Genomic DNA, 16752 nt, shown 5'->3' on the forward strand with positions numbered 1-16752 from the left:
GAAACACTTGAGTGCTGCCAATATATTTATGAATGATGTGGATTTGTCAAGAGGAGATTATATCAGATTAACCTAATTTTCTCCTATGGTAGGTCAGCTAGCCTTGAAATCAGTGCAGGTCATAAGCGTGATATGCCTTGACAGATATTTCGAGGTTGCCCCAGGTGACAGTCACAGGATCCAGTCAGGAATTATAGCACAGGTTAGACTCCTGTTAAAAATACAGAATAGTATAGAATAGCACAGAATAGCATAGAATAAAATAGCATAGAAAGAACAGAATAATTCAGTTTGAAGGGACTTACAATGATCATCTAGTCCAACTGCCTGACCACTTCATGGTTGACCAAAAGTTAGAACATGTTATTAAGGGCATTGTCCAAATGCCTTTTGAACACTGACAGGCTTGGAGTATTGACCACATCTTGAGGAAGCCCATTCCAGTGTTTGACCACCCACTGGGTAAAGAAATGCTTTCTAATGTCAAGTCTAAACCTCCCCGATACAGCTTTGAGCCATTGCCACACATCCTATGACTGGATACCAGGGACAAGAGATCAGCACCTCCCTTTCCCATTCCCCTCCTCAGGAAGCTGCAGAGAGCAATGAGGTTGCCCCTCAGCCTCTCTTTCTCCAAACTAGACAAACTCAAAGTCCTCAGCCAACTCCTCATCAGACATGCCTTTCATATGCATCCTCATTAAAAAAAGAATAAGATTAACTGGAAGAAAAACCGGAAGGGCTTTACGGATCTGCCCTCAAGGCATGTGTCAGAGTCTAGTTGCCATTTCAAATTTCTGTTAATTATTCGGACAAAGGACTGAGGGGCATGTTATTTAACTTATGGGCCCAGATCACAAGAACTTTGACAGCAAGGATTAAAAGTTCAGCATGATCTGTCAAACTAGAGAGAAGGTCTGAAATCAATGAGATAAAATGTGATAAAAGACAGGTGTAACACTTTGCACTTCAGAAGAAGTTAAATTCCCAATGCCACGTGAGCTGGATGGAATTAAAGACCTTGTGAGCATGTATGTTATGATTTTTTTATGAATGGAAAATAACTGTCTGAGCAGTACCTCAGAAAAACATTTGGGGATTGTAGAAGAACATGGACCAAATGTGAGCTGTCAGTGTCATCCTGCTGTAAAAATCAAGGCAGGGCTCAGAGATGCCCTAACAGCATTGTTGTCTGTCTTCTAGCTAGTGTTCCTGAGGAGGCAAAAGAAAAAGAAACTGTGATTCAGGAGGAAGAATGTAATATGCTGCCTGGAAGATTTGTCCTCTTGTCTCCATTAAACCTAACATTTCCCTCCTCCCAAGAGCAGATGATGATTGGATTTCTTTGGCTAACAGAGGTTGGACTAAGTAAACTAAGGATGTCATCACATCTCTCCAATCCTGTGAAATAAAATCAGAAGAAATCATATAAAGTAAATCATTTGCACAATACAAATAAATGCAAACCTGCATCTTTAACAGTGGGATATTTAATTAGTCACAGGAACAGCACACCGATACAGTTTGAAGGACACTTTGTCCTGTAGACTTCTTGAGTCAAGACCAAACAGACCTTATCTTCAGCTCTAGCTGAAGATTCTGGTCTTCATGCAGGAATTTCTATCCTAAGCAAAACTTCATGTTAACTGAACAAAAATTCTCCCTTCTCTCTTCAGAACTAAGAGCAAGGACAACAGCTTGTGCTGTGTGCACCTTCCCTGGCCTATCAAACTGTTCTGTGTAGGAAAAAGGGCAGGTTTGTGGTGCTTCAGCTGCAAGGGTATCTTTTGAGCACATACAGTTTTTTCTGTATCACTGTGCCAAAGAAGATGCTTTTCTCGGTTGGCGTTGCACAGATATAACAATGAGATGGAGCAAGAATTGCTGTAACACTCTGACATTTTGCATTTTGAGTAAAAGGTGCATTGCAAGCCCACTATGTTCTGGTTTACTTGCCTGGCCACGGAGAATTTGCCTCATCTGACAGCAGTAATAAACCTTAAAAAACTCCACAACCTCCTTTGCATAAGCTGCAGAAGAGAAAAATGCAGACCTGTGTTTTGGAGTTGGGGGAGAACTATGAATTGAAACCTTCCTTGAGAATCAGACCTGACAGGCTCTTAGGCATGGTAGGAACCGTAGGATGCTATCTGTGATATCACCTGTCCCGCTGTTCAATATTACTCTCGTACCAGCTCCAGAAGCCATAGAATCATAGATTCATTAAGGTTGGAAAAGACCTCGAAGATAAAGCATCTTGGGTCTATTTTTTTACTTGAGATATGGTCTACCATATCTCAGGTAGGCTCTGGATGAAAATCTGGGATGAAGTTTAGATTAATCTCTGGCTGAAGTAAACTTTGAGTTTTGGTTGGCTGTGGTCATACATAGGTCAACCTGGAAAGGCACCCAATCCAGATTTAGCAGATGAGGCATTTCTGTTAAAACCTATGAGCCTCGCTAAGATCCCAACTCATTCAAAGCTACTGCATTGCTTCCCCTTTTCTAACATGAAGCCAAGAAAAGACAGTGACAGCATCAGCTAGAACTTCTTCCTTGGCAAACCAAGAGAAGACAGCAACAAATATTCAGGACAGACTGTTTGGGGTTTTGCATGGGCCAATCTGTGGTGTAAACATTTCTGTTCTGGCCAAGCAGAGATGTGTCTGCTCAGGTCAGCTCTGAGATCAGTCCTTGGTGTGCCATCACAACCCGTCCAGGGCACCTCCCCAAATCCTCTTATCTTTCAGGGAGGCAAGAGCCTTCACTTGGCTCTCCCTCATTGCCACAAGAGGGCTCTGGGAGAGCAGCCCAGCAGCCCTCAACAAGCAAATGTGCTCTCCACTTTGGACTTTCAAACTTTAAACTGAGCTACACAATTGCAAAAGTCTGTAGAAAGGCAGCTGAGAGTAGGTTGGCTAGGAGCAATATGTTAGCAAGGGCCTGGAATACTGAACCAATTTTAAATCTGCTATGTGTCCACACAGCTGTTGTTTGTCAGGACAGTAGAAGAATCAGAGTGGCTTGAGTCAGAGAGGGTGGTCAAACAGAGGTGTTAGTGCCTGAAAGCAGGGGCTTTGCACAGGAAACCTAGAAGGAATCATCCAGAGTGAAGACCCTGCCTTCTTAGGCCTGATGCTATTTGTTCCACAGCAGGCTGGCTGCAGATCTACAAAAAGCTCTCCTGTCATGTCCCAAACTAGTATAATGAATAAAGCCATGGGATGGAGGCAGGGGGAAGAAGGAGGGAGTCTTGCACACAAGACATGCTATTACCTAGATCTGGATCTTAAGACATCAGAAGGTGTTTGGGGCAGCAGAGGGACAGACCATGTCTCAGGAGTGGCATCTCAAGAAAGATCAGCAGCAGAAAGAGGCCTCTTTCAATTGCCACGGAACTGAATGGGAAGCTTCCATTGAGTAATGCTGCTTGTTTTTGTCATCTGTTGAATAAAATCTACAAAGTGGAAGGAAGTCAGACTCATGACTCAGAAAACTAACCCCAAAATCACCATCTGTCCTGGCGCTGGGACCTTCCCCTTCAGAGTGATGGCCTCTGGGATGCCTTCTTAAGAGGCAGGTCGGTGAGAAGAAGGGACAGATTTAACTCTTCAGCATTTCAGCATCCTGTGTCATTCTGGGCACTGTATTAAATTGCTCCCTTCTCTCTTCACTGAGGTTTTCCTGTGGCTAATTAATTACAGAGAGAATTCAGAGGCCTTTGTGGGTAGTTTGTCAACTTTGTGCTATGAGTCAAGAGGAGTGCACCTCAACAAGGCCTGGAATGTGGGCTGGGCTCCATGAGGCATTCCCAAATTTGGTAGTTTATCTGGATTTGTCTGGGACGTTTTGCATGCTCTCTGTATGGCTAATCCATCTTGCTTTCGAGGCAGCACATGGCATGGAGCATGCAGCAAGCAAAGAGAGTGGTGGCAGCCATCATGGAGTCCCAGGGCCCTTGAGTTATTTCCATATTCACCAAATCGATGCAATATTGCAACATCTTTCCTCTGGCTTGTCCTTGATGTGGTAAAGGGCAGCAATGTACAGAGAAAATCAGGATGGTATTCTTCCTTTCCTATTTTATATACAATAACAAAGGTGACAAGAATATGAAAATCCAGACTTGACATAAATATTCTCTTTCCTTCCTAGTAAGTAAGAGACTGAAGGGATAGCTAAGCATAAACATCCCTTTGATCTTCAGACTTCACTGTTAAGCCCAAACCTATACAAAATATTAGCCCAGGAAAAGCCATGCCCTTCCAAACAACTGGGGCATTTTTTGGCATGACATAGGTTCATCTCCTTACCATCTGTTCAGAGGTCACTTCTCCAGGAAGGGTTTCCTCCTGCTTCTGTATATTCTTGTGGCTCAGGCTCATGGCATGACTGCTGTGGAAATTCAAAATACTCGGTGTTCAACCTGCAGAGGTTTGATCATAACTTGCCAAGTATCCCCTGGGGAGAGGCTGTCTTATTTGAAGAACCTTAGGTCTGTGGGCAAGCTCAGGTGGTTTAAGCAGGAACTGGTCTTATTTGTGGTTTATTATTATGCAGTGAGCTGGAAGAAATGATGGGTGACTTCAGTGACTCGTCATATAGCCTAAATAACAAATGCACTAACTGGCACTCAGATGAAGTTGAAGGTCCACACATCTAGCAGATATTGGGCTGGAGAAAAAATGGGTTTGTGATTCTGATTCTGTAATTCACAAGCAGTAAATTGGTGAAATTATGCCAGAAAGAATTCAACAAGCCCCATTCCTCATCTCCCTGATAACTTGAACGGTGCAGTCTATGTTACATGCATTTGCCTTCTTCCCTGCTTACACCATTATGTAAATCCAGCTATGTGAAACAGCCTTAAAAAAGGAAGGGAAAGGATTCATAAGAAATGCAAATGAAACAGCTTGTGTGTGAAAGAAAGAAGGATATTTAAGGGTCAGTATTAGGGCCTCAGGAGTAATCAACATTTGGGGGCTTCTGTATTTTTGGTGCCATATATTGCAATCTTTTCTTCCGTGAGCTTTTTGGATGTGATCCCACGTTATGATTGTGGGTCTTGGACCTCAAAATCACAAACAGGAAAAATAGGTGGTAACGAGAGGACCTTAGTAACCACACGCTTAAAACAAGAAAGAAATTGGGCTTGTTTGTACCAGCTGTCAGCTTCCAGGCTATCAGACTCACATGGATTTAGGCAAACCCTGACCAGCTATCTGAGCAGACTTCAGCTGACAGTCACAACTGATTTGAGCTAGTTGTGGCTGTAGTGCTAACACACAGCAGGGCTCAAGTAACATCCCAGTTCTCTGTATCTTCTTGGCTGCCCTTTCACCATGACTGAGACTTCTCACAGGAAGGCAGAACTTTTGCACCTTTTCTAGACTTGATTCATGGTTGGATCCTGGAGTCTGCGAGACAGATCCCTGGGACTTCTCACTTGAAAGTGCAAGTGTGACAGTCACCAGGGAAACAGGAGCACAAGACTTGGGCTAAAACACCAGCAAGAGCTGGTGACACTGGTGTGCATGGAATGGTGGCTGATATTTGAATGCACAAGTACAGAAGCTCATGTCTGAACATTGAACCTACCACCCAGTTTCCTTTCAAGGATGATTTTCAAAAGCCTTTGAATTGAATGTCATTGTCAGAGGGCCATTTCAGCAACGTGGCCTCATATTTTTAGATGCTTTTCTTAAGCTGCCAAGAAGATGAGCTGAGAACTCGAGTGTGTAAACAACCCATATGTTAGGGGAAGGTTGTGAACATGTGTTGGGCTTACTTTCCTGGTGCATGATTATTACAGATACTTAAGTAGCAGAGTGATTGCACAATACCTTAATTATTGTGTTTAGATGAAGCCTGTTCGTTGTAGGAGTCATACTCTGTGGCTCTACTTTCTCTTCAAGGTGTAATTTGAACAGTCATTGCTGAGATGCATGGGTGGCCAGCGTGCACTGAAGTTTTCCGTATGGTTCATACAGTTCATAAATGGATATTCTTCATCCTATCTTTCAAGGCGCAGCACTTTGTGAGCTCGTGCTCTGTTGTGTAAATGGTGCCAATCCCTTGAAGTAGAAAGAAAGCAGATTAAGATAAATGTGCAATGGGGACATGGTGATTCCTCTTACAGGCACCTTAGGTTGTTTCCTCTTTGTGTCTGAAACATATGTGCATCTGCACATACTTGTACTACTGAATCTGACTGGTATCCAAATTATTTGTTAGGGGAACAGAAGGAAATTTTCAGATGAATCTGAGCAAGACGCTTGTATGGTGCACTCAAATTACATCTGGAACCTGGTGGTACACCTGAGTCCACTGTTTGTTTTTCCTTTGAAAACCTGAATATAATTAAAATGAAACAAAAAAAAAAAAAGAGAAAGAAAAGAGATGGCTTCAGTTTCACATAAACCCCATGATGCAGATCCAGGAGAGGGGGTAATTCTACCTGGCTTCAGAGGTCTATAATCTAAGGTTGCTGCTTGGTGCCAACATAAAGTAGTGGTGAGAAGGGGGCATTGTAGGAAGTGCTGTCTGTAAACTTCTTCCCTCTGTTCAGTGATTTCTCACCCCAACAACAGATCTGGGGAGGATTTTACAGTCCTTGTCTTTTCTCATCACAGTCTTGGGTAAAATTAAATGTATGAACCAAGGAACCTCATCCCTGTTTCAATCCCCTAACTCAGCACTAGGGATGCAGAAACATCTCAGGATTCTGGAAGAGGATATCTGAAAATGGTTTCTCACTTCTCCACCTTGGAGAGCAACTGGCCAGAGCTGTGTCATAGGAGATAAGGAACTTGGGCAGGGGGATCAGTAGACAGAAAAGAATGCAGATGAGCTGTGGCCACACTTCCTAATAGAGGTACACATGACTAGAGTACCTGTGTTGGACCTCAAGGACTTATGGCATCTTCTCTCAGTCACGTCAATGCTGTCAGCCACAAGTAGACTCACTCAGACATCTCTTAGGCTCATTCAGAGGAGCTTACACCTACAGTTTTGTTGCTTTCTCTGGTGCAGTCCATGCTCAATATCCCAAAACAGGCCACTTCTTAGACCACAGATAGGTTACTTAGGAGTGCTTCCCTTTGGGGCCCCTCACTGGGAACATGTCTTCTGGATCCTACTGCATGGCATAGGCCTAAACAATACATTAGTGTCTCACCTCATCTCATGCTGTTTGCTCAGCTGGCTCTTCCCCCAGCTATTTTTTCCAGCTGAATGAATAAACAAAGCCACCCAGTTTAAATGCCTGTGTTACAATTTTTATCTGAGCAAGAGAACATTTCCCAGCTATAGCCACATGCACAAGAGTAAGGACCTGTGGCAATTAGCAAGTGTGGGGAGAGAATATTGGGTCATGTTGAGGCAAGTTTTTCAGTAATTGTATAGGGGCAACAATTAGAAGAGGCAGGAGACTCATTAGATACGCTAATCCCCCAGAGTAGGCAGTGGATTGCAGAACAGCCATCCAGTCCAAATGATTGCTCATACCTCACAGTGTGCCTGAAGTACAGTGAAAAAACCTCACCCGCTTCTGAGAGCCAGCTCGTATGGGTGAACGTCAGTGATGGGGCTGGGGGAAGCAGTGTGGGTTCTCTGCTTCTTCTAGTCGTAGCCCTCAGCTTCTCCAAAGCAAAGGGACCCTGGTGCTAAGACTGCCATTAGTGCTTCACTGATGATTTAATTTGTTCCCCTAATCCCCAGCTCTTTGCCCTGTGGTGACATTCACAAACTGCAGTCCTGACATCTCTCACACACAGGGGCAGATGCAGTCAGCTGGGCTATGAGAAGAAGCACATGATGTACAAGGAGATGCTGAGGGAGCTGGGTATGCTCAGCCTGGCGAAGAGAACCATGTGTGTGTAGGGGGGGAATCTAGCTGCTGTCTGCCTCTGCCAAACGGGGGTTTACAGGGAAGAGTCAGACTCTTCTCCACACTTAACAAGGACAAGTCCTTCAGCTTCTCTCCTCAAATGCCATGTGCTCCAGGCCCTGACCATCTTGATGGCCTCTGCCAGACTTGCTCCAGTTTATTGACACCTCTCTTGCACTGAAGGGATTCAAAACGGGACACAGACTTTCAGATGCAGCCTCATCAGTGTGAAGCAGAGAGGAATAATAATTTCTCTCATTCTGCTGGTTGTGCTTTCACTAATGTTAACTGAGATGCAGTTGGGCTTCATTGTTGTGAAGGCACACTGCTGACTCATGTTCAACTTGTCCACCAGGACCCTCAGGCCCTTTTCTGCAGAACTGCTTCCCAGACAGCCAGACCTCAGCCTGTCCTGGCGCGAGGGATCGCTTCATCCCAGGTGCAGGAATCTGCCCTTGCCTTGGTTCAGGCACAGTACTCCCACCCATTGCAGTGCCCCTCATCACAGCCCTGCCTGCCTGCCAGCATACCGGCTGCTCCCCCTAATTTGGTGTCTTCCTTGAAATTGGAGAGAGTATGCCCAGTCTCATAAATCCATCTGATGAACAAGATGTTTTATGTATTGCCAGCCCCTAAAAACTCGTGATATCTAAAAGAGGTAATAAATGCACTTAGAACAAACTCAAGTTTTTCCATAAAGTGGGAAAGAAATGTCTATCTTCTGGAGATACTTTAAATAAAATGCTGAGATTTTCTCAGAGCCACGGGATCCCGGGGCCTCAGGGTTTCAGAGGTTGCAGGGAATACCATGAGACCTCATTACATGTTAACGCTTAAGCTTATGATTTAACTGCATGCCTTTTGGTGTTTTGTAGTTTTATAGTCACCTGTTCTTTGTGGGATTACTATATATCCCTAATATATTGCACATGGGCTACAGTGATGTGCAGTAGGGTCACAGGAAGGTGAAAGTTGTTTACTACGCCTCTGCCCTGCCCAGGACTGGTTCCTGTGATTTTCACAGGATGGGCTGTTTTTTGTTCTCCATGGAAGAGCTCTCTGGGAAGAGTCAGTGCTGCTGTTTTGAAGCTCTGGTTCTCTGGGATCTTTGGTCTCTTTTTGTCCTGAAGGAGGCTAATATCACCAATGAGCTTTTTCATATCTCTCTGCAAGAGCAAGATGTTGGTTCATCATGAAGCCAGTGAGGGATGTGCTACCAAGGACACTCCAAAAGGAATTGTCTTTACATGTCCTGAGATAGTCTTTGTCAGTGGCTACAATTAGGACTGCCAGATGAAAAAGGCAAGCAGAACTAGTGCTTGAAAGAAAGATGTGAAACAACTCGCTTGAACATTGGAGATTGACCACAGCTAAGTACGGAAGATGATGCAGCATCTATGGATGCTAGCGAGCTCTCCAAGTGCCTAGCTGGAGTGTCTTGCCCAGAGTTAAACAGACCATTAAATCTGAGATCAGGAAGGAATTTCAAGTCAAATTGGCTAGCAAATGCAGGGTTGGGTTAGTTGTTGTTTTGTCTTTTGTTACAGGGATGTGATCTATTTACTAGGCATGCCTTGGAATTTCACTTAACCAAACTCCCTTCCCTTGCAGGCACCGAGAGCATTGGCAATGACCTTCAGCTCTCTTGCTGTCTTCTTAGAGTAGGAATTTTTGTTGCTTTTGGGGTAGATTTTTTTGGTAGAGAATCTTAAGCTTGCTTAAGAGCATTAGAGTAGCTCTATAGCTCATGGAGTGCAACTCTGTGTCCCTATCAGGACTGAATGTCCACTGAGTGGCTGCCTCTGACTGCAGGAGGATGGATTAGACAGCCCTGAGAGCTCCTGTTGTATGTTCTACATAAGCCAAACAGAGTGTATCACACTCTTGTATTACGAACAAGTGCTGCTCTTCTGAACCGAGTCTATCAGGAAAAGCTGTGTCTTAGGGGGTCCTCAAGACCAAGCTACCAAGATCCATTGACCAACCCTTGCCAAATTGCTGCAATGGGAAAAAGAAGTACTGCTTGCTCTCTCTTTACAGGCATATAATCTTTTAGCAAAATTTTGTCCTAGCCTTTGGACCATTTCCCAGCTGTCTGCTGCCCTGATTGGAATGAAAATTTTAATGGCTTCTAGAACAGACCTTCTGACAGATTTGGTCCAGATGGAGTAAAAAATATGCTGGAGCATGTGTATGCCATCAAGTTGCCAGACCGACTGCTCCTAGGCTGTCTATACATCCTGATTGCCACAGAAAAAGCCCAGATGCTTCTTTGAAAGGCAAGCAGGTATATGGCAGACTCCATCTTGTGTAATACCTAATAGAAAGTCCAAGCCACCTCCCAAAAGATGAGTGTCATATCTCCCCACCTTTGATAAAACATTGTTGACAAATAGCAGGTTTGCCATAATTAGAAGCATAATAACTAGGAAGTGCAACTCACAACCAGTTCAGGTGCCTAACTCTCTCCAGCTGCTATTAAAGCTGATGTCTCAGGCAATCAGCTGCAAATGGGTATTATTTTCTAATTGAATCCACAGCTCCCTACATGTGAGATGTGAATGAACGAGGTAAACACACGTGCAGATAGCAAAACTCATAGCTGGCTGTCATCCCTTCAGTGCCACTAACATGGCCCTCATTCATCCCAGAAGCTGTGGGGGCCTTCCTACAGTTTTCCAGAGGCCTCAGGGTCCAAGACAGTTAGCTAGAGAAATTGCATCTGCTTTGCTTCTGATGTTTTGATTAAGGGCCTGCTGAAAGCTGGATAGATATTCTGCAGGCACAGGGGACTTTCAAACACATACCCAAGGTGAATATCTGCAAGCCATGCAAAAGGGCTGAGCTGGGAAATACGAAATAGCTATTCCAGCACGATAAATTGCTCCACCTGCTTTATCTGGTCTTGGCTCCAGCCTTCATGCTGGTGGAGGCTGTCCTGCCTTGCCAAAAGGGAACTTGCAAGAGACATCACAGTGTTAGAGTCCCAGATTGAGCACTGTGGGGAGATTAGCAGCACCAGACTGGCCTTTCCTGGTTGGAGTGCCCTGGACATACCCCATGGGAAGTCTGCCAGTGCATCCGGTACATGTGAATGGACAGAGGTGTTGTCTTCTTTACTCCTGGTAGAGTTGTCATGCCTGTGTGGAGGGGGGGCTGTAGTGTTACTGTCCCCTGCCACTTGCAAGTGCCTCTTCCTTTCTGGGAGTGGTTCAGAGCAAAGGTACCATGCCTTTGGTACCCATCAGCATAATACGGTAATGTTTGATCAGAACACAAGGAAGGATGAAGATTTCATTAGAAGCATGTGACAGGGCTGCTTCTGAGAAGGTTTCATGTATAGTGTGCCTTTCTCTCTTCCATGACAAGTACTTGCTTGAGATGGTAAATGATGGAGGGCTCTCCATACTGTCCAGGTACTCTGCTACCTCATTTAGAAAACATTTGGCTTTGCTTTCAGTCTTCATTTGTCTGGTATGTATGTCCAACCTCTAGATTCTGCTTTGTGTTTGCCTATAAATTAGAAACCTCAGCTGTCAGAAACCTTCCTTCCATATGGATGCACATAGAGGCATGAGGTCTCTTCAAAGCTAAACAGATGAGCCTCATCTACCTCCCATTGGGAGAGAGGCTATCCAGCCTGCATCCTACCATTCTTGCCACGTTTCACTTGAATGCTTTCTGTGAGTCAGCAAGCACGGTGTGACTCAATGAAAGCACACATAGGGCAAAACAGCCATGAACTAAAGTCAGTGCTTGATAAAGAACGTGCAGGTGTTATTCTGGGGATCAACAAACCTTCTAATGATGATACTGGATGGATTCTGGCCAGAAAGGTGTGCTGTGCTGAAGGAAGGTGGGAGGAGGGCCTGGGAGCAATGCAGCAGGATTTGGAAAGAAGAGTTGGCTCCACAAAGGGACAACTTCACAGGATTCACAGCAGAGCAGCAAGAAGAGCTACTAGGGGAGGATTGAGTCTGTGGGTAACCTTAAATGGGATAGCTGTGTGTTATGGAGGCACCAAATAGTACTGTAACTTGCCCCTTCGAGTTGTCCTCTCCAGTTCAGCTGTGAGGTGCTACCATTGCTCTGAAACAGTCAGAGATGCCTAGAGGCAGACCAGCTCCCCTGGTACCATAGGGCCGGGCAGGCCTGTTGAAGTCAGAGCACAAGGTGCCCTGCAAACAGGGAGCAGGGCTTGAGATACCAACAGGAAAACCCTCCTCATTTTAAGAGAAGCAGGTCAAGGTAGAGAAAGACATACTGAAATGGCTGGGATGGAGAGATACTGATGCAAAGGACCTGATGCAATCATCTCAGCACAGTTCCTGTTCCTTCTGGCTTGTGTGAGTGTTTCCTCAATGCATGAGACATACATTCAGAGGGCGACACCACTCCTTTCTCTACCCTTCCCATGCCCAGGAGCACTTCTGACCGTGAGAAAGTTCTGACATGCAAAGACGACTCCTGTAACAACGCCTTGCTTGCTGTCAGCTGAAAGCAAGTGACACCCTCTCTAATGACTAGTTTCAGAAAGAAAGCAAACACACAAGGATGCACTCACCTGTCCCAGGTGATCACTGTTGTCTTCCACAAGTGGAATCGGTGGGGCTTTTCAGCACTTGTGTTGCTAGCCGTATCACCAAGATGAGGACACATCCTAGCTGGGCGATCAGAGTGGCCTTAAAGACCTTCATCCTGGCAGGTGCTGCTCTAAATATTGTGCATCTGGACACTGCTTGTGTAGCGCAGGGCTATGTCCTGGAGACTTCCCAGTTCTTTGGTACAAAGGTGAAAAATCCCTTGAAGATCATCCGCCAGTGGGGAATGGAGCAAAAAGCAGCTCCAAAGCTTTATTTCTCTATATTTTTAGAGGTTGCTGCCCCATAGAATAGATCCAATGCACATATGGAAGACCTTAATGCCACCTTTTCTTCCTGACCCCCCCCTGTAACTTGGCAAATCGCCCCATGGGAGCCTCTGGCTGGCAGAAGGCAAGAGCCACGTTGCACATGTGAGCGTGGTCTGGGAGCCTGGCTCGCAGCGTCCAGAGGGAGTGTCTGCCACCGTTGATAACATTTCCAAAGAAAGGAGCCAAATCCACCCACATGGGTCACGGAGACTGTGTCTTTCTGCCACATGCCTTCGCTCTTGCCCAGCCCTGGCAGGGCCCCGTTGTTCCTCACGTGTAGCCCTGCATGCTGAGGAGACCTGCCAATGCCTGCCAGGCTCTGTGGCCCGTGGATCTGGCTTCAAATCCAAAACATTTGTCCACTCCAGGCATTTTGGAGGAAGGACTGGGATTTGGGCTTTGATTTGGTTTGACAGGAGGAGTGGGAACCATAAGGTCAATCAGAAATCTGCAGATCCCCATAATGCAATTGAAAGAATATATTAAAAAAAAAATCTGTAATACATAGGCTTGTTGTTCATGGAAAATAAAATATAGAAGGGGGCTTTCTGGTCCAATTCTGTGATTCCCACCCCCCCCTTCTCCAGACCTCCCATGTTTGTTTTCCCATGGTCACAGCTTTGTGATTCTCTGCAGAAGCAAAATCATCATCATTTCAGCATCCCCTCCAGATGCGTCAACCATTGCTCCAGCCTCAGAGGCTGGTAGGCACTTATCAGACACGGAGAGAGCCCAGAGTGAATCCCGAGCAGCTGGCTTCCAATGTTTATTCGTCTTCTCAAAACCTGAGGCTCTTAAAGAGATCTTCCTTCAGCTCCGTTCAGGGACAGTTGCTTTTCCAGAGACCCCCATGTGGCTTTTCTTGCTTTGGGTGTGATCTCAAAACTCTTCTTTTAGGCAGGGTGTATGAGCTTTTGAAGACAAACTAATAATTACCATAAAGATTTGAAGTGCTGGTCCTTTTTCTGCAGAGGGGGCCACATGTGTGCACAGAGGCAGTCAGGAGTGTTGGCAGGAACAGAGACCACAGAAGTGGCCAGGAGAAGCAGTGGGATCGCTCACATTGGCTATCTCTTCCTCAGAAATTTAGATCCAGACTCAGCAATGTCCTTAACTACGAGTTTAAATTTAAGCATCTGGGTCAATTAAAGATAAACCCATGCCTTAATGAGCTGCAAAAGATGGCCCAGCAGAGCTTCGAGCGGCGTGTCACACTGGTCTCTGATTTCCAGTGAAAGCAGCACTTAGGGCAAGAAAATCCTCAGCATCAGAGTACAAAACTATGTAAGATCTCAGCAGCCCCATTTTTTGGCTTAATTTGGTTGAGGAAATGTCAATAAAGACGTGAGGAACTGTCGGACATGATGTCCAGGACCTTTGCCTCGCCAGTGCTTACTCCATCTTTGGTGCGTCTGCTATCATGGCAACTGGGAGCTGTTCCTCAAGACTGGAAGAAAGCAAGTGCCACTCTTGTCAGGAAGATCAAGAAGGAAGGTATGGGAACTAACTACAGGTCAGGCAGGCTCACCTCAACTAATCCTGGAGATAATTTCCAGACCCATGAAGGGCAAGAAGGTGGTCTGTAGTAGTCAGCACAGACTTACGAAGGAGAAGTTGTGCTTAACTGACCCAATAACCTTCTGCAATGAAGTGCGGGCTGGAGCGAGGTGCCGTACCAGCTGTGAGCCATGCAGTGTCACTTGTTTTTGTGACTTGTGCCTCCTTGCGTGGCAGAGGATGCAGTGGTGGGAGCAGCTGACGGTGGACCCCAAGGGATGATGTTTGAGAAGCTGGGATTCTGGGGAACTGCCCTCAAAAGGCTGCGCCTCCCTGCTGTCCTGGGAGACAGTCAAATCCTGCAGCGTGCATGAAGAGTGCAGAGGAAGCTTCATCTCCGCTTTGCTTCCCCGACACCTTACTCCTGGGTCTGGGGCATGGCCGCTGCTCCAGCGAGTGCTCTGGCAGACGGCAGTGGGCCAGCATGGGAAGAGGAGCAGTGCTTGGGGGTGCTTCCAGCCTGGTGAGCACCTTCTCAGAGGACTTCCAAGATGCTTAACAAAGTCATCAGTCAGCTCTCAATGGCTGTTTGTCCACATGTCATACGAAAAACTAGCCAGCTGCCATCTCAGTGGTTTTGGTGCTTCTGTTGCAGTCTTTTCTTCCTTTTCCTTCAAACACCTCCTCTCCATCCAGCTGCTTTCCTGAGAAGATGACAGGTTTTCCAGCACTGGGCAGGGAAGAAACAGAGCAAGAAACTGAGCCTGGGTTTCCTCTGCCAGCCCCGTCCTAGGCTGTGCGGGGAACCCAACACAGGCAGACAGCGGGGTCTCTGACGCCAGCTTGTCCTCTCCCGTTTGGTGAGAGGGAAATGAAACAACACACCAGACTGGGGTTTAGCCTTCTTGCTGGGCACAGAAGAACTGTTCCTGCAGATGAAGGAGTGGTTTTCTCTCTGTCCATTTGCATCACTCAAAACCTAGAAGCCTTCCTGTTATCCCACATTTTGTTTTGGAAGGTCCTTTCTTCTCAGGTACCATGTCCTTGCAGGGCTGTTAGCTGGGCACCCTGCACTTCTGCTGATTTACTAGGCAGCATTTTGGAGCTGAATTACTGGCTCCGTGCTGCCCTGCCAGCAGCACGGCGGCACCGCGCAGTGCTTGCCTGCGGATCCGAGGGACATGGATGGCACTTTAAAAAAAGAAAAAAAAAAAAATTGCTGGCTTTCAGTTGCCTGAATCTAGTCAGAACAAGGGTGCTGTTACCTGTCCTGAATGCTGCGCTGGCAGAGTGAGCACAGACCTAGTACCTCTGCTTCCTCTAGGGAACGTGACCTGGAAGTGGTGGTGCTTAAAGAGCATCAGCCAGAGAAACGACAGTGTGAGAGACAGCTTTTTTAGAACAGCCTGTGACCCACGTTGCAGCCTGCTACGGAGGTGGAAGGTGTCCAGCATCACCACAGTTAGGATCACATTTCTGTCTTTTCTGTCACAGACGCACTAAGAGACACACAGAAACTTGTCATACAGGAAACAACGTCCCTGGCGTTTTCAGGCCTCCATCACCAAATGACAACACATTTGACACCCTCCCGCCCCAATCCCACACGTGCAATTCCAAAAAATCCCCTAACATTTTCACAGGAAGGAAATTTTGATGCTTCAGCTGAAATGTCAGAGATATTTCAGACAGAAAAAGGGACATTTCAGACCTGGGTAGAATTATCCCATGGAAAAGTCATCAATTTTGACAAAAAAAACCACCTCACCTTATTTTGACGGACAAAAAGACAACGAAGGCCAGGTTGAACAATGCAGTCAGCTGGAACCACATTTCTCAGCAGGCATCATTATTTCCAGTCCTGGACCTTGTTTTGAAGAACTCATTGAGGTGAGAGCATGCTGCAGCTGACATCCCCAGATAAAACAAAGAGGTGGCTGTCTACACCCCCATGTAGACAGCCACTCCAGAGATTAGTCACCCGACAACAGGCAGTGGAAAGAAAGAAGCACTTCTAATGCCACATGGTGGATACTCCCTCTACAAGGAGGCTAGTCTAGCTTAAAGGTGGGCCTAGAGATAAAATCCACTGATGCCTCCGAAAACAGTGCTGGACTTGGAAAAGATCTTCAATAAATTGTCCCTGACTCCTTTTAATTTGCTTGTACCCGGAATGGAGGCAGTCACTGCAGGTGTAGTCTGCTAGGGATTGACCAGGTGCAAATCTTTCCATGATTAGTTTCTCAGCTGCACTCAACCAAGCAAAAATAAAGACGTGGAGCTCAGCCAGGAGCTGTATTTAAAAATACGTTGTCCCCCTTCAGTTAAAACCCCATTCTCCCTGGTTGTTGCATCCTGCTGAGTATTCACCCATCTCCTTGCTCCAGCACTGATTTGATTTGCTTTGACCAAATTCCATGCAAAATTTTGAGTCAAATTTTTCTTTTGTTTCTCA

Source organism: Phaethon aethereus, assembly GCF_964289735.1.
Source record: "Phaethon aethereus genome assembly, chromosome: 4".
NCBI lineage: Eukaryota > Metazoa > Chordata > Aves > Phaethontiformes > Phaethontidae > Phaethon > Phaethon aethereus.